Raw genomic sequence first — 24,449 nt, forward strand, 5'->3', positions numbered from 1 at the left:
GCCTCGTTATTTATCAGCGCATTTTTTTTATTTCAGTTTCTGACGTTGGAAGTGACTTTTAAGGAAACACAGCCTGACTTCAAGCGTAAGTCACATTTCAGGAGGAACATCTGCACGCACGCTCCTGACACATGCACGTGAGAGGAAACTGGCAATCTCCTGTCCACATCAGGCAGGTAACTCCATTTCACATAGCTCACTGCCGCATTATTTTTCTTCAGCTTATTATTGAGTAAAAACAAGAAGTGGTATTTGAGGGATGTGAGCAGGAGGGTCGTATGGACCTTTCAAACACCACTTTCGTGTTGAAAGCAACAGAATTGCCCATCAACCAAGTGGGAATTTCATTCCTTATCTATCCTGCTGTCTTCTTCTGTCTGATGAAAGCACGGTGAAATCTAACCCCTCATTAATGCATTTCATGCAACTGAATGCATTTGAACGTTGACAGCTGACAAAAGCAAGCCCTGTTTTTTTGAGAGCGCAGTTTAACAATAGCCAACAATAAATACCTTTCCCCTACATATCAATGCCAACGTGACTTCATTATAAAGCAAAATGATCATCCTTAGGGGTGAAAGCATAACGCTGGCTTAGTGCCCATGCAATTCTTGCTTTCTCTGCTAAGACTCCCAGTCAACTAGCAGCAACCAGGATGGTGAGGTTTATGTGGACATCCATCTATTGGGAGCTGGACCAAGACCAAAATCACATTTTGTGTGGTCAGGAAAACATAACTACTGCTGAGTAGGTGTGTCTTGGAAAGGGTGGCTCTATGGGACAAAGGATGTTATCTACTTCTAACATGCTTTCAGATCCTCGAAAGCAAATTTCCTGAATTTCATGATGACCTTCTCCTTAAGAACATTCCCCCAGTGCACTGAATGCAAACACTCATCACGTGGCTGAAGCAGCTCCAGTAGTGGTGGTAGCACCCTAGATAATTAGGCCTGATATTTGCTGCTGAGTAACCATATTATCGGTGCCCAGAGAAGTGTATTGTAGCAGCACTTTTTTTTTTAACCAACCTTGCAAGTAAGGAAATTTTGCCTTGGAAAAGTGGATAGCAGGAGGAATGTCTTTTGCATAAGGTAAAACCCAATGATAATGTTTAACTCTCACGCACCATCTGAAAAATTAAGTTCTCCTCATATATCATATTATTTTAATGAAGGCACTGGGCTCAGTATTAGAGAAGGGAATAGATCTATACACAAGAGGCACCTGGCAAAGGACATACCCATTGTTGTTTACAGGCGTTATCCTAACGGAAAAGAACTACTCCAAATGGCATGTAATTAGAGAAGAAGAATGCAGAGCCTAACCAGTCATTACTGTAACAGAAATTTGCCATAGCGTGTGATTAACCTAAGAAAGGCACAATGATGATCTCACCATGTCAGCTCTTGCCTCCTGGCTATCAGAAACACAACTAATGTGAAGAAAGAGGCTGGCAGCTGAAGCAGCTATCACTGTGGCTTTTTTTAAAAAAAAAAAAACCAACAAAAACCAGTTAAAAATATCTTCTTCCTGCTGCCACCTCAGCAGTTGCTTCCTGTTTCTTCACGTTCACACTTTGCTCCGCTGCTGTCTGTCATTGACAATAAGAGCAGTAAAAAGAACAAAATAATCTCCTTAGTAAACCGCCTCCTGCTAAACACCTTCTCAAAAAAACACGAGAGGAAGCGCCGTGTGCTGGAGCACTTTTTGCCTGATGTATTGAGGCTCTGCAGGAAACCAAATGGCTGCAGGCTGGATGCCTTCGGTGTTCAGAGATAAAATTGGAGCAATTCACTGGTATCTTTACAACGCCGGTAAATGCTCTTTTGAGGGCAATGACTCAAACCTGTACATCCAGCTAAGGACTCTAACCTGTTCACCTCGGTCACACGAGCTTACGATATGACTTCAGTGGGACCGTTACATGAAAAGCTGTCATCTCAGTATCAGACTCTTCTTTTTCTTTACTTGAGGCTATACGCTTTATTTTGTGGAACATTGACCCCGGTGGAATTGGACCGAACCAGAGACCAGCGCCTCATTTGTTATTACTTTTTTAACTGATGAGGTACTGCATGTGGGACGTGGGGAAAGCAGGATGTGCTAACTAAGTAGGAACAAGACACATCCTAAAATGGCACCTTGCAAAGCCAGGAAAAATGATACTTGTCACATACTGCAGATAATCAGTGACACCATCGCTCCTGATATCCAGAAATGATGGAACAGCCTAACCGTATACATAGCGCTGCAGCCATGTGAGGGCTTCCAGCCACTTGATCATAATGAAGGCAAATGCTAGATAGGAACATGTTGATAAAATATTACACCTATAAATCACACCATGTCTTCTTCAGTCTCCACAACAGAAGTTGTTGAAAGACACATCTGAGAAACCTCCCAGATGACAGCGACTGCCACCGTGGTAGATCTGATCAGGTAAAATTGAGAGAAACTTATTGTCTGGATCTTGGCTTGAGAAAAAGGAGGTACTGGCACCAATACCAACTCAGTATTGGTAAAAATCAACCCGCAAACCTTACCTCACTAACTTTGAGTCCTGAAATTCACTATATAGCCAGAGAGCTCTTCAGGACAAAGAGAGGCTCTTAAGTCTTCTCCATCCACCATGTGGATGTGCTTGCACAAAGAGACTGCAGTGCTTTACCTGGGTGAAGAAGCCAACTGGGTTGTCACTCTCTCAACACCTCCGCCTCACCGCAGCAAAGAAAAACACCAACAGCTGTGCTGCACGACAGCTTATTTTAGGAACAACTCATTATTTGCAGTCTATCCCACAGGTGTATGATGGTAATAGCTTTTCAGAATTGCCCTTGCAGGCAGCCCAGGGGTGTAAAAATCTCACACTAACAATCACAGGAACCATCCTCCCTTCCATTAGAATTGTCTCCTAATAATAGCTTATTCAAGACACGTATTTTTTTCCTTAGATTCAATGTGCTTCTATCCTTCCCGCCCCAACAAGGGGAACTAAGGTACCCAACTGCCTGCAGCTTTTTATACTGTCTTAAATATGGATTTTCACAGGCTTAAGAATAATTACATTCTCTGCTTCTGAATTCTTAAAAATCACAGTGCTCATAAGACAAATCCTTATTTAGTGTCTGAGACTTGGGAAGCCCCATCTGTGTCAGAACCAAACTAAACCCAGAAATACTTCCTCAAGGCAGCAAATATTAAAGAGATAGTAATGCAAAATCTGGAAACTAGTTCAATAAAACATGCTGGAAACAGAGACCCAGCATGTCTTATTTTGTAAACTCTTCCAAAGCTAATAATAATATTGGGAGTCAACTACCGGAGTTGTCATAAGCCAAAGCTTTGTCTGTTGCGATATGGCACAGCCGTATCCATACCCTGGACCTCTGCAAGGCCGTGACGGCTTATACCAGCTAAAGAGACATCCCCAATCCTGTTGAGGGCTGGAATCTTCCAAAGCTAGAGTTCAAGGTTTACACTGAGCCTAACGCTGGGCATACCTCTTCTCCTAATTTCTTCTGCATTTAACCCAGGCATATTTACATTTCCATTTGTCAGGTGACTGAAGCAACACACACCGTGGGGGAGGCACTGGTAAAAGACATTAACTTTGACTTGAATTACTGTCCCTCAGGATGATTGCCAAATTGGTTAATGAGTATAATTAGCATTAATTAAAATGACGGTTCAAACAAGATATATCACATCTGGGTTTAACAAAGTCTCAGGTTTACTGAAGCTGGCTGCCTCGACCACCTGGCCAAGTCCAAACCAGACAGCCCCATGGGCAGCGTGACCGGCACTCACCGTGGCGGCTCTCTCTCCAGCTCACCTCCACATATGGTGAAGCTACAAGCTTCTCAAGCTACATGCAGCTGCTTCACAGTACAAAAGCAAACCATGCCCCCAAGCATTCAAAAAAAAAAGAAAAAAAAAAAAAAGATGTGGCAGTCCCAAGCAATTACGGAGTTTATCACCTAATGCCCAGCTCCTCACATTAGGCTCCGTTCCTTTTTACTCCTCTTCCGAGCAGTTTTAGCTGCCCTTGCTCAAGCTGCCAGAATATTTAACCTGCAAATCTTAGAAGTGAGCTGAGGTCAGGCTGTACCTTGCTAGAGCACAGCTGTGAGCGAGCGGGGCTGCGTGATAGCTTTGTCCTTGTATCTAAGTCAGCTGGAGTAGAAGCTGGCAGGGCATGAAAAAGGATCATTCATTCACAGTTTAGGACTTAATTACTGGACTCGCACTGAACGTAGATGTCTCATGCACAGAGGCATACTTGAAGGACTGAGAAAACACATGGCAACCTTAGAACCAGTATGAAAATCCAGACAAGATGGTTTATTTCCACACAGGACCTTCTTGAAGATAAGCACTAGATATGTCAATCAGTCATCTGACAGCTGTGGATGCACGGTAGGCTTCCTACCACAATTTATTTTTACTGACATCCTATTTATGGATACAATTTTTATTACCACAAACTATGCATACATACCTGATTGCAGACATACATATACACATAAAATTTGATATATGCTAACATAAAGATAGTCATCCAGCCTAATCTGGGTGATTAAAGCTAGGTGCTGGAATCCAAGAAGTCTGATTCTCAAAAACGCTGAATAATCTGAAAAACCAGTAAAGCCAGTGGGAGCCAAAAGTTGTTCAATATTTTTGAAAATACAATTCCTTTTGTTCCTGTTCTTATCCAAGAAATGCCAGAAGGCCCTAACATATTCTGCCATTTCACTGGCTGCTACATGTGAGCATAGAGGTACTAAACATTCATAGCTTAAGCAGGCAAGATACAGAGCAGAGGTAGGAACCGGTACTTTTTCTGCCTCTTCTTTAGAAGCTAACACAGCTGAAGATCACAGAGAAAACTATGCAAGTCAGTGTCTAACACCAGTGATTTAACTACAGAACACCTTTCTCCTACATCTCATCATCTACTACCAAAAACTCTTTGCAATCATGAGCGTAGGAATCTGGCTTTAGAGATCCACCTTTGACACACTACCAAAAAATATTAAAAGGGGTGTCCCCTCACTGGATTACTGCCATACAGCAAGTCCTGAATCTATAAAGAGGCGAAGCAGACTGGTACCTCTGTTAAAGCACAACCTAGAAAACCAAACAAGTGTACAAAATACGCTGCTGCCAGTGTTTGTGAAGAAAAAAACCCAAACCCCACAAAACCCAAAAAGTGTCACCTTAAAGCTAAACAAACAAATGATGTTACTGACCTAGGAAGGTCATCCACCCAAGAAAAGTAGTTGCCACCACTGCAGATCTGTATGTGTTCATACAAGGAGGTAGGCACTTTTGGAAAAGGCTCTGTTAATGCTCTTGCTCTTCAGAGAGCTTGGGCAGGGCATGGGATCGGACGGGGTATGAATGTTTGACAACAGAGAGGAGGACATTCAGCGTGAACAGGGCAGCAGGCAATGAGATACTGAGCAAGCAACTCCACGCTATTACCTTTTTTACTTCTTACAGGTGAGCTGCTGCTTTTGCACAGAGCAAGGCTGGCAATTTGTTCTGAGTGACCCTTTCTGTAAACCTGTAGCCTGTGTGCTTGAGCAAGATGGGGCAGAGCAGACCAAGAACAAATGGAAGAAGTATGTGGACAGAGAGGCAGATTGGGTCAGAAGATCAAGCAATTCCAGGCTACAGAGCTAGGAAACTAAGCAATTTATCAGGTATTCCTTGTATAACCATATTGTCAAAAACTCAGGCCCCACCCCAAGAAACTTGGCTGTCGCTAAGGTGAGGAGCCTGCACCTCACCTTCCCCTCCATCCCTGCTCAGCTGCTGGTCAGCACAGTCCAGCTAACTACTATAGCTTGATCCTCACTACCTCAGCTCTGTTCACTCTGCTCCGTAATCTGTTTATTAACAACTCTAAACCGCAGGCGTGGGCAGCCACAGGAAAACCGTTGGGTTTGTTCTACTCCAAGTCAACAGGAGAAAAACATTTTTGCAAATGCAGACTGCCATGGGAGGTGGTTTGAGAGAGAGAGATATTTGGTTAGCACTGCAGATGGGCTGGAAAATCCCCCATCACCAGTTCAAAACTCACTCTTTCCCAGGAAGACAGAAAATGTGTTCTTTTCCCCTAGTGTGTGTGGGCTTTGCCCTTTATTTTAAGGGAAAAGCCGCAACCCCTGGAAATTCATTAGCCCCCTGGTCTTCTCTCTGGGCAGCAACTAGATCAAGTTGCTCAGCTGTTGAATTTCAAGGTCAGTGTGCCTCAGTCCCAAGTTTCTCCCACAAAACTGGAGAATGAGGCTAAATGCTGATCCTGCGAACACCGGCCTTCTCCCACGTGGACTCAATGACTTTATTCCATTTATGAGGCTGACCTATCTCTACACCTGCTGAGTGAATTCTGTCCGGGTAAGAAGGCAGGAGGAGGGAAGAGGTAAAGGGGAGAGCTGCTCTGTCAGAATGAAGAGGACGTGCAGGAGCAAGTAAGTTGGTTGGTCCATGTGATACAGCAATTTGTTGGCCCTCTGCCTCCTGGACCCAGGCTTGAATGCTCTTCCAGCACTGATTCCCCATCTGTCTCTTACTCCATGCTCCTTGCCAGACCACTTCACAGCTTCATATAGCTCAAGGCCAGGAAACTGTTCACAAGAAATGGACGTTTTTAAATCATGTTTTGCACCATGGTATAGCATCCTTTTGAAAGACAGTTTTACCACTGCTTAAATATTTGTGACGGTGACCACGTTCATACCTCTTGCTACCTCACATTGCACGCTCAACTTGAATGTCGTAAGTATTGCTCTGTCTTTCTAAGCCTCTGATGGATATTTTTTCCATTTCCTGATTTTTTTTGGTAATCTGTTAGGTCTCTTTCTTTCAATAGGTGACTAACAGCAAGCACTATTCAAAAAGCTGCTCTCTGACTATACAGAAAGTATTTTTCTGTGTATAGGGACATAAGAAGCAAAAAAAGGAACGCAAATAGACTTAACTAAAAAATGCATACCTGCAGAAGGGGAAAGCCCATTTTCCCAAAGACTGCCCTCTTTTCAGTCACAAACAGGAAATCCTCTCTCAAGAAAGGCAGAATTAGTCATTAAGTGTATATGACTAATTATTTCAACCGTCATTAGGGAAGAATTTCAAATCATGACTAGGTGACTACAGGAGATTTATCCCAGTTAAATCCTGGTCACGGAGTTGGGCTCAGGAGCCCATGGATGAAATTCCACATGCAACACACTAAGTCAGCCTTCAGGAGGGGGAAGGAAAGATGGAAGAATACTGCATTAATTCAAGGGGTAATATATATTTTCGTGTATATTTCTTCTTCAAAATGCTCTCCAAAACTCAGCTAACAGGTCCACCCCAAAACATTTAAATGTTTCTTGAACTCCACTGTGCAAAATCTTAGTGAGATCCAACATATGGTCTGCTAGAAAACAGGTACTTTTACACTCTTGTTTCCATTCAAGATATGAGGAGAAGTTGAATCATTAGCCACTCAGAAAAAGGATCAAAGCATCAGGAAGACTGCAAAAAAGTGATCAGAAAACTCCTTTCTGCAACCAGACACAGAACTGAGAGGGTCATGACAAGACCTATTCAGTGACTTTTTTTCTGCAAATTTTCTGCCACTCCGGTCTTTCCTAAATTCAGTGACAGGAAGCTATAATAGAACAAACTATTGCATAGAAAACTTTGGGCTTGAAACCTGCACAGCGCACTGCATTCATGCAAACTACATTGGAGACACATTCCGGATTTGCAGAAGCCACTGGCACAATCAAACTTTTAACTCTTGGGAGTTCATTATTATCATTATCTGCTGTTTAGAGTGGCAACATTGTTCTGTACAAGCCAGGAGTACTTCAGGACCATCACTAAAGACTGTAGAGGACAAGGATTTCAAAGGGCATGCTACTGGCTGGCTGAAGTACTACAGCTAAATATTCTGTCCATTCATCTCCACCTCATCTGCCCTAAATTCATTCTGAATCAGCTGCCTAAGACTGGATGACTGAAAGAATGATGTTTTTCGGCTTCATGTTAGAATGGCAACTGTGGTGTTTGGAGTAATTTCATATCAATTTAATATCTCTGGTTGGATACCTCTGGCAGCTCCATTTGATGGGGTTTGCATCAAAGGAATTACAGCCTTTAACTGCAGGGTCAAATTTCACCCATCTAATTAAGGGTTTTTTTCTGAGCAGCATGTTAGCTACTGACTGATGTGATTTTACAATAACAAGTGTGGCTTTGATTGCCAACTAGTTGAACTCATGTGGTGGTTAAAGACTAATTTGATTGCTGAAGTTAGATTATAAGTCACATTGAAAAAGAAAGGTTTCAACAGGCAAAAGATGAGACAAACTGAGGCTGAGTAGGTGGGATTCATTAGTCACTAGAAGGCAGGCTCTGCTACTGGAGAAGCAACAACACATGGGTTGTCTTGGAGCATCTGTGCAGATGGAACTGATGAGTAACAGCAAATACACCTGTTACACAGCTCACTATTTGGGATCATAGTATTAGGAGTATAATGTAATTGAAGCCTGCTTTCTTGGTAGACACTTAACAAAACTATTATTAGCTTTGCCCTCCTTTTACTTTATTTTCTTCTCCTAAGGCTTTTTGAGGAGCAGCTCAAACAGACATTGTGTGGGTTCTCTCCCTGTCATCTGCGTGTTTGGCTTGGCTGCTGATAGGCACGTCTGCTCACATTCCTGCAGGCACGTTCATTTAGATATAACAGACACATACAAATAGACTGCATGCAGGAACCTAGGTGAAAAAAACCCTGCATGCTATCTTATTAATACATTCAGTCCACTCATCATCTTGTTAGGGAGCAAGTGTGAGTATGCTTATTGTCCATCTCTTTGGCAAGCTTCCTGCCACCTTCAAGCCTCCTCCAGCATGGAAAACTGTAATGCTAAAATAGGTCACTTTATTATGAAAATACATTTTCCAAGCGATATTCCCCTGAGGCCTTTCATATTAAGAGCATCTTTTGAACTGGATAAATACTGTTCTGCTATTTCCCAATATCAGCTGCACATGTTTCTATGATAATGGCCAAGCATGGTCCAGCTGGAAGCAACTCTGAGTGGACCATTTAATACAAAAGTATTTCTGAGGGAAGGCTCCCAGGCCTTATGATAGGATATTATCTGCTTTTATTGCACTGTGGATGGTGTGAAGTGGACCCATGACTTGAGGTTTGAATTGTTCCCTTTAAGTTGAGGTGTACGCTGAACCCAGCCACGAGGTAAAGACCCTCTCCTCACCAAAGGGAAGACCATCTCTGTTAGTTCCTATGCCTGCTATATGCAGGAGGAAACTGCTTGTCCCTTCTATTTCCTAGGCATCAAGCTAATCGAGACTTAAGCAATCCATAAAGGCTGGATTAATTCCTAAGTGCCAAAAGCACAGGCAGCTAAATTAGTGAAGTTAATCCTTCTGTAATACCCATTTGTTAAAGCCGTCCTCTGCATCTCCTGATGGAGCTTGCTTGACTTCTCAGGAAATGAATGAACAGCTCTTATTCCTCAGTCATTGTTTGCAGTGCATCCTCATGCATTTCTAGCATCATTTGCACATGGCCAAAACTACAAGCTGAATTTAGCCCCATGCACCCTATGTTCTCAAGCATGAGATAAACAGCACAAATTCTGCACAGTCCTGACCTGAAGTCACCACGTGCAGGTATGGGTCCTCCAAGTCTATTCAGCTGAGGTAGGTGAAAGCACATTTGCAATTAGCAGCGCTCATGCTTATGGCATGAACAGGTTTATTTGAAGGACCGGGCAGCAGGCAGGGCCCCAAAAGCCTGGTCACTTCATTCTGCCATACCACAGACTGGGGTGACCCTTAGAAATATCACTTACCCTTTCTGTGAAAATGCCTTTGGTGCTGCAACTAAAAATTGTCAAATGTTATCACAGCTGCATTTGTAATTGGGATACCTGTCCCTACAGACTGGACGGAAACCGGTACATTATTTTTCAGAGTGCTGAAACAGGAGATCCTGTAAGGCTTGAGCAGAAATCTGGGTTCTGATAAACTTACGTAGACCTTCATAGCCTGTTTACTGGCTTTTAACAGATATTCCCTAATTATTAACCTCAAGGGGAGGATTAACATTTTCTTTTAATAAATATGGAGATGCCGTGGCGTGCTGAAGTGTTATGAAACTTTCAGCACTTGTGAAATACCAGCCTTTCAGGGTGGAATAATTCTGTCATCTTGTTTCCATACAGCTCTTCTCAGAGTATCATCTTTCTGACAAATATTTTACCACATTACTTCTACTCCTCCCTACACCCCCCAGCATGCTTATTATATTTTATCATTTTCCTAATGACTCATCTCTAAAGCTAAGTCTTTCAACTGTGTGAAGTTTTTCGTGAAGCCGATGCTTCAGAGGAAAGAGTGACATTAATGATAGTGACCCTTTAGTTTGTTAAATACTAAGGGCTGATTATCCTTCAGCATTTTCTAGCCTAAGGGCTAGCTAAGTCCCCAACAGCGAGACTGCTTCTAGGAGAGCTGAGCTGGGAAGATTTATAGGACTTTTACACCTCTCCGCTTTCTGAAGTCAGGACCTGGTGATATCTAGTTCATTCCTCAGTGCCCAAAGGACATCCTAAAAGCTGCTCTGAATTGTAGCTCCAGTAGTCTAAGAAAATGGGGACTCGCTAAAACGCAACAGTGCCCTGTCCACATCACCTTCTTTGCTAGAAGATAGTTCCTATCTAGTCCATTACACCGACTTTGCAGATTTACTCTGCTGTTTGACGCTGCTTTTGGAAATACTCCGCAGTCAGAGTCCTGGGGCCCTATGGAAGGGGAGGGACCTTCCCCTGAGCACTCAGCAGCCACGCTGCTTTTTGGACTAAGATCCCACTGGCAACACACCAGAGGTAAAGCACCAGTCCTTGGACTTCAACATGTTTTACAGTTTCTTTACTAAGGCAAAATGACTGCTCAAGAGTAGGAAATCACTTTCAGTCAGCCTGGCTTTAGGTTAAGGGACTCTGCTCACCCATGAACTGACAGACACCACATTTCCCTGGTACCAGAGAAACACACTCCAGCTCTACCCTCTACCAACAGGAACACTCATCTCTTCCCCAAACCATGTAAAATCAGATTAGTAACCAGTCTACTGTTCTTTTTCTTTTCTATTCCACCCAGGGAAGGAAAAATCCATCCATCTGAAACTTACGCCCAACCACATAACTATTTTTATTTGTTTTGCACACAAATGGTAATGAATTGACTCCTGTTTATGCAAATCTAAGGTAACATCAGATCCTTCATTATCCTGTGTTGGAAATTCCCGCTGTTACCATGATAACACCTTGACTGATTTTCTCAGATTTCTAGTGACTTTTCCGTGAAGCAGTGGGTCTAGTCTTGTGTGTAAAAAGGCGGCCTGGAGCCACTGGAAAATTTCTGAATTAAATCTTCACTGACTTCACTGTCATCATTTGAGAGAAGCCATTGCTTTTTATAGTATCCTTTTAAGATTAGGCATAACATAGCATAGTATTCATGTCCTCTGTTTGAATTTGTTGTCTTTTGGCATGAAGAGCAGTAAAAATAGTTGCACAGCACCTTGTTTCATTTTGCCCCTTTTTTTTTTACTTCCCTTTTAAAAACTGAGCTTTTTGTTTGCATATTAGCATCACTGGGAAAGAGATTTTCACCACTGGAATGCAATCTGGGATCCCAATCACAGTAACCAATATTTGTTCAACTTTCTCCAAAAGAAAAAGAAAACCACATATGCATATAGAAAGCCATCCTGTTCTTCAGGACAAAACACCAACTGGTGATAATTGCATGATGATTGTGAAGAGCTGACAATGTTAATTACCATCACTGAGCTACAGCAGTATCTCAAGATACAGGTGTCACAGAGAGAATTCAAGCAAACACTGATTACTTTTCAAGATTTTTAGAAACACCTGGTCCATTTAGCAGAAAAAAAAAGGTCAGAAAAAAGGGCAAATAATAAGATCTGCCTTTCCAAAGCTGAAATGTTTGGTCACTACTTTCTGCCTACGTTTGGTATATTGTTTTTTCAGACAGTAAGAATACATTACTTCTGATTGCAGGCTCTTTTCAAGCAACCTTTCCTACACAGTTATTTCAGTCCTAATCTATGCTTCAGTTGAACAAATACATAGTTGTAGCTAGCAACTACTGAGGTAGCTTTGTTAGCTCGTCAGACTTTGCTAGACTACCAACCCTTCAGGAAACACTGCTCTTCCCCCTAGTTGTGTGTGTGCATTAATGTACAGGCACACAAATGAGAGCGTGTACGTTATTACTATGTAACTACGATCAATCCATGGACAATATGAATTATTTTAAACTTAGTAATGCTGCTGCTTCCTGGATCAGAAGTTCACCAGACCGCAGTGAAGATTCCTGTCTAGCGATGTGCTTCATATCTATTTTATCATAGTTGAGTTTGTTTTCTTAGTAGTGACTGTGAGGGTTGCCTGAGAGGGAGACGAGAAATATCCCAGCTCAGAATACATTCTTCTTATGATCCTATTCTAAAACCCTTTTTCTCTGCTCCCTCAGCAGAATATTTTCATCTCCAGAGCTAGATGACAGTGGTATAACTTAGCTTGGAAAATGAATTGTTATCATTTGCCAAGTGATACAAGCTTTGAGTCTCAGCTCAGAGCTGGTCTCCACTATGTTAGATACAGATACAATAGTATGAAGAGATGCTAGTAGTTTAACAAAGCACTGGGGTGTCTGTTTGTGTCCCCCTCAATTAACCCCTTCTTGTCCTTCTAAGAGAACTACTTTCAGAGGGAGTAAAGCAGGCAAGGAAGCGAGCAAACTCAACTGTTACTACCACATTTTACTAATGTATAATAAATATAGTAAAACAAACAGTAAAAGTAATGGGTGTTGCTAACAATTACAACCACAGATATAATAGATGCAAACTCTTGTTCCTGGATCGTTCAAAAAAATAACAGGATCTCCCTGGATGTCTGGTTGATATCGGCTGTGGTAACAGCTTCCATTCCTGCCACTAAGTTTTGTAACACAGTATCATAGAGTTAGAGATGGGGGAAAAAAGAAGAATTCAATCTGTCCTCTGTGAACACACCTGTAGCACCCTGATAGAAGCTTTTACAGCAATTCATTGTAATATTTGTGATTGTTGGCTTTCTTCCCTCCACTTAATTATTTTCCCCAAGTACACGTGTCCACTGCTGACAGAGGACAAATTGGGGCAAAATGATATTACACTGGTTCCTAGTTGTTACTCCTTTGGTCTCCATCTTTCCCTTTGCCTCTCTCCCCCACACCCCGCATGGAGTTGCAAGTGTTGGCGTTGCGTTTTTTCCCTATTTACTCAGCAGTGTGCTGACACCTCTGCACTTTCGGATCTGCTAAACATTCTACAAACGTGAACTCTTAGCCATGGACTCCAAGAAAGGAATCGCTCAACTTTAATAAGTAACTGATCATCTGTGATTAAATTTTTAATCAGTACAAGTCTTTGAACTCAGTAACTGCTCTATAGAAACAAAGTCCATGTATATAATAAAACAGATATATGTAGCCCTTTTCTGTTTTTGCTATTTGCAAAAGTAAACTGTGCTCAGATACACTCTCAAAAGCTTTTCCTACTGGAAGGTAATTTAATTTCATTCAGAACATATCCAGAACTTGTTCTCCCCAGTAAATATTATCAACCTGACTCTAAAGAAAGTGATGGTTACCTAAATGATCCAATGTATAAGACCAAATATGGGATCAGTTTAGACATCTTGTCACACAGTATCGAGGCTTACAATTAGGGCACCCAATTTGTATCCAAGGTTAGTACAGAAACAATGCTGGGTGACTTACATTTCTAATCTTCCATAATAATATCGAAGTACTGCCAGTAACAATGCAACTAATTTTAAAGAATTTTGCACAAATAGAACCAGTTCGTAACCCCGTAGGGCAGGCATGAAAGTTTTATCAGCTATGAAGTTGTTACATGCCGTTAGATAATATCAGCTCTTAACCCAGGATTGCTTTTAAATCCACAAAGGCAACAGATTCAGCTTATATCCCACCTCCGCCTTTAATGTGGGGGTTATAAATTAAGAAATGATGCGCTGCTAGAAGCACAGTAATACAAGTTACAAAATTTTGCTCTGTCTGTAGCTGTAAGGCTACGAGCAGCTTGCTTTTACTCCTACATCAGTGACAATTTCACAAACAAATCGGAGGCAGGATGTTGTTCTTAATATAACCAGGTTCTCCTTAGCTTTAACTGCATCTGATGGAGGGGGTTTATGTTGTTAAAAATAAAGGTGGCAGTAACAGTTGTAGGACCCAGATCTGACAAGTTTTACTACTGCCAACATATTTTGCAATGAAATCCACCTAACTCTAACCTAGCACTTGTTGGACAGTCTTCAGCTGACACTATAAGTTTGAGACTCAAAAATACTATTGTCTGTCTGTCTGTCCTGGCCTTGTAGGATTAATTAACAGCCACTGTTCTTAATGCTGGGCTGACCCAGGATGGGCATCATGACTCAAGAATGGGTAAGTTTTGGGACCAGTCACCCTATGGAAAGATATGCATGCATGCTCTTCTGATTGCAAAAGGAGTTGAGGAGAAGATGAAACCTTGAGAAGAGAAAGCGTATGTTGGGGGAAAAAAAAAAAAAAAAAAAGAAATCAGAGAAGTTAGCCCAGCTTGGGGGGAGAGAAGCTAAGTTTGAATGGATGGGGGAATCTACCTCTCAGTTAATAAAATTTCAAAGTTTCATATTGGGGGGATATACAATTATATGCGTAATAAACAATTCCTAAGATGCTGATACCAGCCTGTAGAAAATTCACCACAATTCTAGAGCACATAGGGTCACTCTATTCAATCAGATGTGATATCTGAGCTCAGCAATGATTTTCAGAGCTTTTAAGGTACATAATTCATCTATCACTATTTATACTTAGTGCAATCTTTTGTATAGACATATTTTCAGGGACTTGAAGAGAAAAAATAAAAAATCCTGGGTGAAATTTCAAGAAAGCTCGTTGTCCTGACGCTTAAGTCATTACATGATCAGAATGTACTTTTTCTCAATTTTAACACTTTGAAGACAGTTAGGTCATTCTAAAGGCTGAAACTTGCTATCTTCATTCATGCAAACAAACCTTACTCACAAGGATCACCACCTCACTTACTTCATAGGATGGTCTGCATGTACAGGTAAGGTCATTAATTTTTGGACCTTTCTTACATCACCCTCCCTCAGTGTGCATTAAGCTCTTAGACAGGGTAAGTCAAGGTGGTTACAAAAAAAACACCCCCCCCAAAAAACCAACAAAAAAGCCCACTTCAAAGAACTTTATTATTTTGTACCATCTCCCACAGCAGGTGCCTTCAGACTACTCAATCTCATCCTTTCTCACCCTTCGAGCTGCTACATGCTACTGGAAAACTTGACAATATCCTGTCAAAAACACCCACCTCTGGCTCATACTCTCAGATACTGTGCTTTCTAAAGAGAGCTATAAATTCAGGCTTGAGCACGCTTCAGAGTAAGTAAAACTCACAAAATTCAAGTTAAAGATTTGCAACATAATGACAACATATGTATCAGCCTAGACATCATACCCAGCAGTGGGATTTACAGTTCTGTAAGACAGGAAAGCAAATCTCTTTCTCTCTCACCAACACTCGGAGGCACAGCTGAACAAAAGCAGTTACGAAACCAATTCACTGTAATGGGCACTTTCAGTTTGTATACTACTCAGTGTAACTTCTCCCCCAGTAAACTTCAAATAACTTTAAGGTCATCTGGAGCGAATGCTACCAAGAAGAAGAAAGATGGTTTTAGCACAGAGGTCCCAGGAAAAAAAGCCTCAGCTGACTTCTAGAGGGAGAAACACCAGAGCTCTCTCGTCATTCCCGAGCTGCAGACTCCCTGGAAGTGAAGTGATAGGAGGAGGGAAAAATCTGTTTAATATAGGCAGATTCAAAGTTATGCATGCAGGAAGATTTAATTTAAATGCCCCTTACAGGACAGGCAACCAGCTTCTGAGAAAACCCTGACTCGTAAAGAAACGCAGGGATCACCGCACGTAACAACGGAACATAAGTTCCCACTGTGTAGTCGTGGGAAAGAAAAGATCGTGCCATTGGGTGAATAGACAGGGGAATACTGAGCACGAGGTTATTATCTCCGCACGTGACACTAACGAGAGCCTTCCTGCAATCCACTGTGCAGCGCCGGTGGCCAGTGAGGACAACCGTGGGGGCTCGGAGAAGAGCGACAACTATGGGGGCTTGGAGAAGAGCAGCCGAGCCATTTCTCCTTGGGAGCATCTGCATTCCAGGGAAGAGACCAAAGGAGCTCCGTTTATTTACCTCAGAGACAACGTTAAGTGGCTATTTAATTACTGCCCTTAAACGCTTCAGCAAAGAGAGACCATCTGAAACTAGATAGCTATTTAATCTGACAGACAAAGACATTACAAGATCCAGTAGCTAGAAGATGAAGTCAGAAAAGTTCAAAGTGGAAAAAAGATGCAAACGTTGAACAATGAGATTAACAATCGGAGCCAATTATCCAGGAATGTAGTAAGTTCCCCATCATTGTAAGTCATTAAATCAAGACTGTTTGAAGAGGCTGGTGGGCCGGACCTCGGACTCACTGGGGAATAGACTTTATATTATGGAAGAGGTTAGACTATAGGATCATAACAATTCCTTACGACTCTAATAAATCCACCAGCAGCATTGTCATCTTCTCCTGAGAGAGAGAGAAGGACGAAGGAAAAAAGTATTAACAAAGCCAAGGTCTGTACGGGGCACAAAAAGTAGGTTGATCTGTAGACAACACAAGTCACAGAGCGGGAGCTGGCAAGATCATCCATAGTGTCATCACTGACTTCAGCAGGAGCAAGAAGAGGCCCGCCAGGGATTCGTGACCAGCCCTAACGCCCCGAGCCAGGCTGCTCAACGCGCCTCCAGCGAACTGGCGGTGCGACTCGAACACGGGTGAGCATCACCAGCCGAGCCGTCAAGGCGTGCTGTTATTTGACCGCAACATCACAGCTCGCAACCCGAGCGGACCACCCTCCCGCTCTCAGCCCAGCACTCCCGAGAGCACGGTTTCGGGAGCCCCGGGTTCCGGAGACACCCGTCCCGGGGTACATCGGTACACCCGCACCTCTGTTTCAGTCCGGCTTCGCCCCGGGGAGGCCGCAGGAGCGGGCGCGGGGCGGGCCTGAGGGACGCCCCTTCGCCACGAACCCCACGCCGGGGCGGCGGAAGGCGGGGGGCCGGGGCTGCCCCCCGCGGCGGCGGCGGCCTCCGAGGGTCCTTCCGCGCTGCGACACGGCGGCCGCGGGCCGCCGACACGTTGCCGTGGCGACCGCGCCGCGCATCCCTCCGGCCCGGCCCGGCCCGCCGCAGCCCCCGGCGCGGCGGTGGGGGGGGGCGGGGGGCACCTTATTTTTCTTTTTATTTTTTCTTTTAAGTTTTCCGCGCTCCCGGACACGCGGGAGCCAAACCCGCTTCCAAGCGCCGGTAAAAATCAGCAGAGGATTAGAGAGGCTCCCTCGGGGCCGGCCCGGCCGCCCCCCACGCCCGGCTGTCCGCTCGGCATGGCGGCGGGCGGCCGCAGCACCCCCCACCCCCGCGGAGGAGGGCACGGCTCCTCGGGGCGCGCTCCCCGAGCACGGCTCGGCCCTGCCAGCAGCCCCGCGCCGGGCAAGGCCGGCAGGGCGAGGCAGCCCCCCGCCTCGCCACCCCGCCGTGCCCCGGGCACCTGTCCTGGCACCGACCCCGCTCCTCTCCGGCGCCCAAAAAAAACTTGCTGGGGGGGGAGGGTGGGGAGGGTGGAGGTGCTCACGATCCCCCCCTCCCTCCGCCCCTTACCTCCGCGGCGGCGCCCGGGGAGCCGCGGGCACGCCGCCGCCGCGGGCAGGGATGACCTTGCGGAGAAATTCATCATCCGGGCAGGAAAACAAGCCCTTCCTCGGGGTGTGCAGCGGCGGGAGGAGGGCGGAGGGAAGGAGGGAGGAGGGCTCCGCTGGGGTGGCCCTCCCCGCCGCGGGGGGCGGGGGGGGGCGATTCGTGCCGACTACGAAGAGGCGGCGGCGGCGGGAGGCTCGGGCAGACCGGCCCCGGCCAGCCTCCGCCGCCGCCCGGGGAGCCGTGCCGAGCGGGCGGCGGCGCCTCCCGGCCGCTCGCAGCTGCGGCGGCTGGCGGCCGGCGCGGGGAGGGGGGGAGCGCCCGGGCTGCGGCGCCGGGCCGGGGCCGGGCTCCCCCCCGCGGCCGCAGGGAGAGCGGGGCAGCTCCCGGGGGGCGGCGAGGGGGCTCCGGCCCGCGGGGAGGGCACCGCGCCGTCCGCCTGTCGGCGCTTAGCCCCTGCACCCCCGCCTCGAGCCCTCCCAAATCCGGAGGGCGCGGGCAGGTACCTGCTTCCAGGGAGGCATCTCCAGCTCACGCCATCCCCAGCCCAGGCCTCTCCTGGCTTTTATAGCCCGGGAGCGGGAGGCTCCTGCCCTCCATCAGGCGCGTGGGGCTGAGCAGGGGGCCCTCGGGCCCCTCCGCAGACCCCCGGGGGAGCTCGGCAGCCGTGCCCGAGCCCCGACGGTGCGCCGGGGCTTGCTCTGCATTGCTTCCTCTACCAACCGGTTCTTTCCAGCTCCTAAAACAAAACTACACGCTAGGCTGCTTCACGGCAGAAGAGCTAGAACTGCACATCCCAAACCCCCTAATTCCGTCCACCTTTGCTAGTCCTGCATGTGTCAGCTGAGGAAGTGTGCCTACAGATAGCTATTTAGGCACCTAATGAGCCGTTTGCTTGCGGAGCTGTGCAAATTTGCATGCGGAATTGCAGTGTATGGAAATGTGGATCAGCTCTTGTCACGCTTTCAATCTGGATTGTTGTTTCTGATAGGTGAATTTGGCTTCCTCTGTGAAGCACTGCCTGCTTGCCTGCAAAAAAAAAAAAAAATAGATCCAAGCAAAAATATTACCAGCAAAAGGCATTTTGGGTTAGGACTTACAATTGTCTGGAAATCTTTGATCTAATTTCAGTTATTCCCACCAGTGTGGAATTTTCTCTCTCTGCTGCAATCCCAGGAAATGGTTCTGCAGTGCCCAGAGATTCAAGTCAAGTACAGGTTTTGAACTGGGAAGATGTTAACTCTTCTACCTTCCTTTATGGATATAGGAGCAGGATTTACAAAACTATAGGACAAGCTGTGAGGGGAACTCTGTTGTGATATGGAAAAGATTGGGGGAAAAAAGAACAGTTGACTAGAGGACCTAAGAAAATAATTTTTATCTCTATTTGTCATAAATATCAATGAATCATATTCTCTTGATCCATATGAATGGACCCATATTTTACTCACTGCTCTGCAAAACACCCTCAGGCTCAGTTATTGATCCTAAATCTCTTTGACTCATGGGTTAAGTGATCATGAAAAACGTCTTAAATTTCCTACTGTGGCATATGTAATTTCTTCCCCAACAGTGGCCACTAAGTTCAGCACATATTTAGGTAATAGCCATTCCTGAATGTGGCTTTCTGACAGTTACTTAACCATGAAAAATTTGAGAGATATCTTCAATATTCACCACCAACAACCACTTTTTCACGTGTACCAAAATCAAATCGGCAGTACTCTTAAGTACTCCCAAACACGGGGGAACCTCATTGGAGGGGTGGGAGAGTGGAGAGAGCATCGAATTTTATCAGGAAAAGGAAAAGATTTACAGTACTAGCGCAGCCAGGGGTTGCCGGTAGCTCTTCTTTACTTCATTCTCTTTACAATCTTGCTCTTTTTTTTGGTGCTCTGGAGGGCTGTGTAGAGCCCGGTCCCCACCCTGGTCATGTCTGAGTCAGGAACACAAGGATCAGGTTGGCAAACAGAGTCAGTGTTCAACTCCTCTTCATTATTCTGCTAAATGACCTATTTTTAAAGAAACATTGCCAAACTTCCTAGAATTAATCCTGCTGCCATTCACATTACTACAGTGAAACTTCCCCTTTTTTGTTAAAGAAGAAGAAAGGCTGGATGATGCAGTTTCCTTTTGTCAGCAATTGTACTTTTATGAAGAGGTAGCCGTAAGCACTCAAGACCTTGCTGCTACAAGGGCTTCATGGGACCTCACGGGTTGCTCAGCAAGAGGCAGCTACCATTAGTGTGGTTTTCCTAAACTTTCCTAAACATAAGGTTCCTTATCTGGATTCTTAAGAGAAACCCTTTCTGTTAATAATACCCCCTCTTAGCCTGAGATGTTAAAGTCACAGTCTTGGCATTCAGTTAACCGATTAACTTAACTAATTATGCAAGCTAGCCAAGCTTCTTGTGTCCTGTAATGTAGCTTTAACAACCCACTGCCATCTTTTCCTTTCTGCGTCTTTCTCCCCATTTCCAAATCACTGAAAAATATTAGCACTATTCCCTTCGACAGCAACCTTCCCTGCCCAGGAAGAAATAACCTGCCACAGAAAGGTGAGAATCAGGCTTGTCTCCAGGCAGCCCTTATTTGGCTCTGAAACCATTTGTAAAGCAAGGAATTTCAGCTGGTTTGTATTTATAGCTAATATTTTCCTCTTCTTTGGAAACCAACTGAGATTAATTGAAGTGCAAACATGGTAGGATTTTCAAAGGCATGTAAGAGAGGCGGTTGACCATCCAGCCTTGAAAGTCACAGCAATAAGAGTCATATACATTCAGCTGGAAAGGCTGGGAAGCTTTTCCATGGGCTCTTGTGCCCTTCCTACTTTAGGGTTGTGAAGCACCTTCAGGGCATGTGGAGCACCTGCCGGAAAGGAGCAACTGTAATTCTGAGGCAAAAAAGAGAGGGGTTGGGGGCTTTGTTTGCTCCAAGCCCCTCCATGCCCATGCACTTCAAACCTAGTGCCTGAATGTTTTCCTGCCGAGTTCAGATAAACATTTCCTTCTGTCTGTACAGCATTACTGAGAATCCCCGTGCTGCTCTCAGCAGTCATGGCTGAGCACTGGGTCTACTTATTATTGCCTGATGGACAAGGAAATCCAAGAGAAGCAAACACAGTAATATGACTGAAATACAGCTCAACTAATAATCTCTTCCCCATGCCCAGTAGGGCACAGATGCTTTTGTTTCCGAATGCAGTGAGGACCTAGGAAAGCTGAGAAGAGGCATCAAAGAGACTCAGATCATTGCAGAAATTTGTTAAGGTGGTGCAGTGCACACATGCACTCAGGGCATGGCCACTTTATTTATGAACTCTTCTCGTGTACATGTTTTTTCCCCTACGTCCTTTGCTCTTCCCTGAACCGCAGCCTATCATAGAACGGTTTCATTTGGTACATCATACGATATTGGTATTGAAGACTTTTAAACCATCTTCTACACCCTGTCATGAGCTCTGAACTCCGCTAGCTGCTGTCCTGGTAGGCTAAAGAAGTCACTATATCTCAACGTATCAATGTGTCACCATATCAGTGCAAACCAGATATTTAGATTATTCTGGTTTATTTATCTGGGTTTTTAACTCATTTGCTTAATCACCTGTGAGTCATGGCCAATTTACTACTATTTTTCCCCATCCTTTTGTCTGCTTTAATCTCCAGCTATATGCATTTGTTTTATGTTAACTTTTTGTAGGTCTTAATGCAGAAAAGCATTCATACCGAGGGCAGCACATAGATGGTTACTTAGCTTTAAGCACTGTGCTTAGCGCTTACAAAAGTCAACGGAACGTGCTTAAATAAACATGTGCATAGGTCTCCATAATATCGAGAATAATGAAGAATTAAACCTTTTTAACTTGCTGGTATTGACCAGGGTGAAAGCATAAATTTAACTGTAGAGGGATTATCTTTTGATACGTATTAGGCCAGAGCTCAGGGCAATAGGAGCCTGGATTTTCTAGGAGCTGCCAGAATACAATTAATCACCAGAAATGACAACTGCACTTCTACAGCACCTTTGAAGACTCTTGTAGAATGTTTTAAAATCTTATCTTTAAACTGTATGACCATCTGGCTAAAAGAAAGTTCTTTACTGTAGCTGACAAAAATAGAGCTGATGACTTTTTAAAATGAGAAGTGGTATAACATGTTGAGAAGTTGTCTAGCTGGCCTAAACTAGCATAGTTTCATTTACTTCAGTAGCGATAAGCAAATTTACGTTGGTGTGGATTAGGCCTGTTGCTTATTGCACTGCTTCTACCATATTTCTCAATATATTTTCAGTTTTGATGACATTGATACCAAATTTAAATTCTGTAGAAGCTTTTTTTTTATGCAGCGTCATTCATGTCTTCTTTAGGAAAAGGAGTTACTAATACTTCAAAAAGCAAGTAAAAGCAAAACTTTTCCCAGGCAAAACTCCAGCTGAAGATTGAGCTGAAAAGAGCAATGAAAAGCAAACTTGTGACTGCAATCATTTAACATCTGTAGTTTTGTGAAGGCTCTTACACCTTTGCTTCCCATTAACGCGAAAAACCAGTGAATGACTGGCTGAACACATTCATTTTGGACTGGGAGCTGAGCCAAAAAAGGTACGAGTCCTCTGGTATGATAGCTGCAGTCAGCAGCTCTACCATTAGAGACAAATGTATCGAGGAAGAAAACCATACACGAGGTGACGTGATGCGTGTGTTTTGTGATCATGCACTTTCCGTATAACCAACGGAGCAGAGCAAATACTCATTCCACATGTTACACAGCATCTCCCTCTCCCTTTACCTCTCACATACCTAATGGGCTGTACTGGGCATCTCACAAATGGATGCGCTGTTCAGTCACAGTAATAACACTCCTGGATCATTAGGCTGGGACTGATAACACAGTTTACGGCTAGAAAGAATAGGTTCTGTTGGTCATATTTCCTTTAAGAATGTTTCCCTTAAACATTATGGTCTTTAAAAAAAAAAAGGGATATAAAGAAAACTGCATGGAACAAATAATACGCCATTGTGAGTGAACGCGGTATTAGGGGTGTTTTTCCATTTCACGGTGGTTCTAAAATGCTATGAATCCATATGCTAGTTGCTGTACCTCAAGCAGCTATGTCAAATTTCAGTTGAAAATATGTAAGGATGCGAATTTCTACAGCACTGTGAAAACGTCTTTGGCCCTCACCATGCACCTCTTGACAGTTTTTGCTTCTGACTGTGCTGTGAAGGTCCTTATGGGGAAATTCAACCATCCCAATATATACAGGAGGGGCAACACAGCAGGGCATAGGCAATCCTGGAGGTTCTTGGAGTGCATCAACTTCTTCACCCAAGTGACAGAGGAGCCAATGAGGAGAAGTGCTCACCAGACCTCATACTCACCAACAAGGAGGGGCTCACTAGGGATGTGAAGGTGAAAGGCAGCCTTGGCTGCAGTGACAATGAGATGGTGGAGTTTGGGATCCCGAAGGGAGGGAGGAGGGTAAAAATCAAGCTCACGGCCCTGGACTTCAGGAGAGCAGAGTTTGGCATCTTCAATGATCTGTTTGGTAGAGTCCCATGGGATAAAGCCCTGGAGGGAAGAGGGGCCCAAGAAAGCTGGTTAATATTCAAGCATCACCTCCTCCAAACTCAAGAGCGGTCCATCCCAATGAGGAGGAAGTCAGGCAAAATGCCAGGAGGCCTGCATGGATGAACAAGGAGCTCCTGGACAAACTCAGGCACAAAAAGGAAGCATAGAGAAGGAGGAAGCAAGGACAGGTAACCTGAGGGGAATACAGATACATTGTCAGAGCATCCAGGGGTGAAGTTAAGAAAGCTAAAGCCTGACTGGAATTGAATCTGGCTAGGAATGTCAAAGACAGCAAGAAGGGCTTCTATGGGTGCATAGGTAACAAAAGGAAGACTAGGGAAAATGTGGGCTCATTGCTGAATGAGATGGGGGACCTGGTCACACAGGACATGGAAAAGGCTGTAAGAATGCCACCTTCACCTCAGTCTTTACTAGCAAGACCGTCCTTCAGAAATCCCAGGTCCCAGAGACCAGGGGAAGTCTGGAGCAAGGAAGACATAGCATTGGTGGACAAGGATCAGGTTAGAGAATACTTAAGCAGACTGGACATACACAAGTCCATGGGCCCTGATGGGTTGCACCCGCAACTGCTAGGGAAGCTGGCTGATGTAATTGCAAGGCCACTCTCCATTATCTTCAAATGATCATGGCAACTGCGAGAAGTACCTGAAGACTGGAGGAAAACAAACGTCACTCCTATCTTCAAGAAGGGCAGGAAGAAGGACCCAGGCCAGTCAGTCTCACCTCAGTCCTTGGAAGGTGGTGGAGCAGCTAATCATGGAAACTGTTTCCAGGCACATGAAAGATCAGAAAGTCATCAGGAGTAGCCAACATTGCTTCAAGGGGAAGTTGTGCTTGACCAACTTGATAAAATTCTATGGTGAAATGACTGGCTTGGTAGATGAGGAGAGAGCAGTGGT

The 24,449-nt window shown here is 44.6% G+C and overlaps 1 protein-coding gene across 1 annotated transcript in view; it reads right to left on the bottom strand.

Annotated features, from left to right (window-relative positions):
- Positions 1–18,032, bottom strand: part of GPRIN3 (GPRIN family member 3) — a 35,780-nt gene extending 17,748 nt beyond the window's left edge. Inside the window, exon 1 of the mRNA XM_076336755.1 lies at positions 17,927–18,032. The gene's annotated coding sequence lies outside the window, so the exon portion shown is untranslated. The remainder of the gene's footprint in view (positions 1–17,926) is intronic.
- Positions 18,033–24,449: the final 6,417 nt, after the last annotated feature.

This window comes from Aptenodytes patagonicus, chromosome 4 (genome assembly GCF_965638725.1).
Source record: "Aptenodytes patagonicus chromosome 4, bAptPat1.pri.cur, whole genome shotgun sequence".
Taxonomy (NCBI): domain Eukaryota; kingdom Metazoa; phylum Chordata; class Aves; order Sphenisciformes; family Spheniscidae; genus Aptenodytes; species Aptenodytes patagonicus.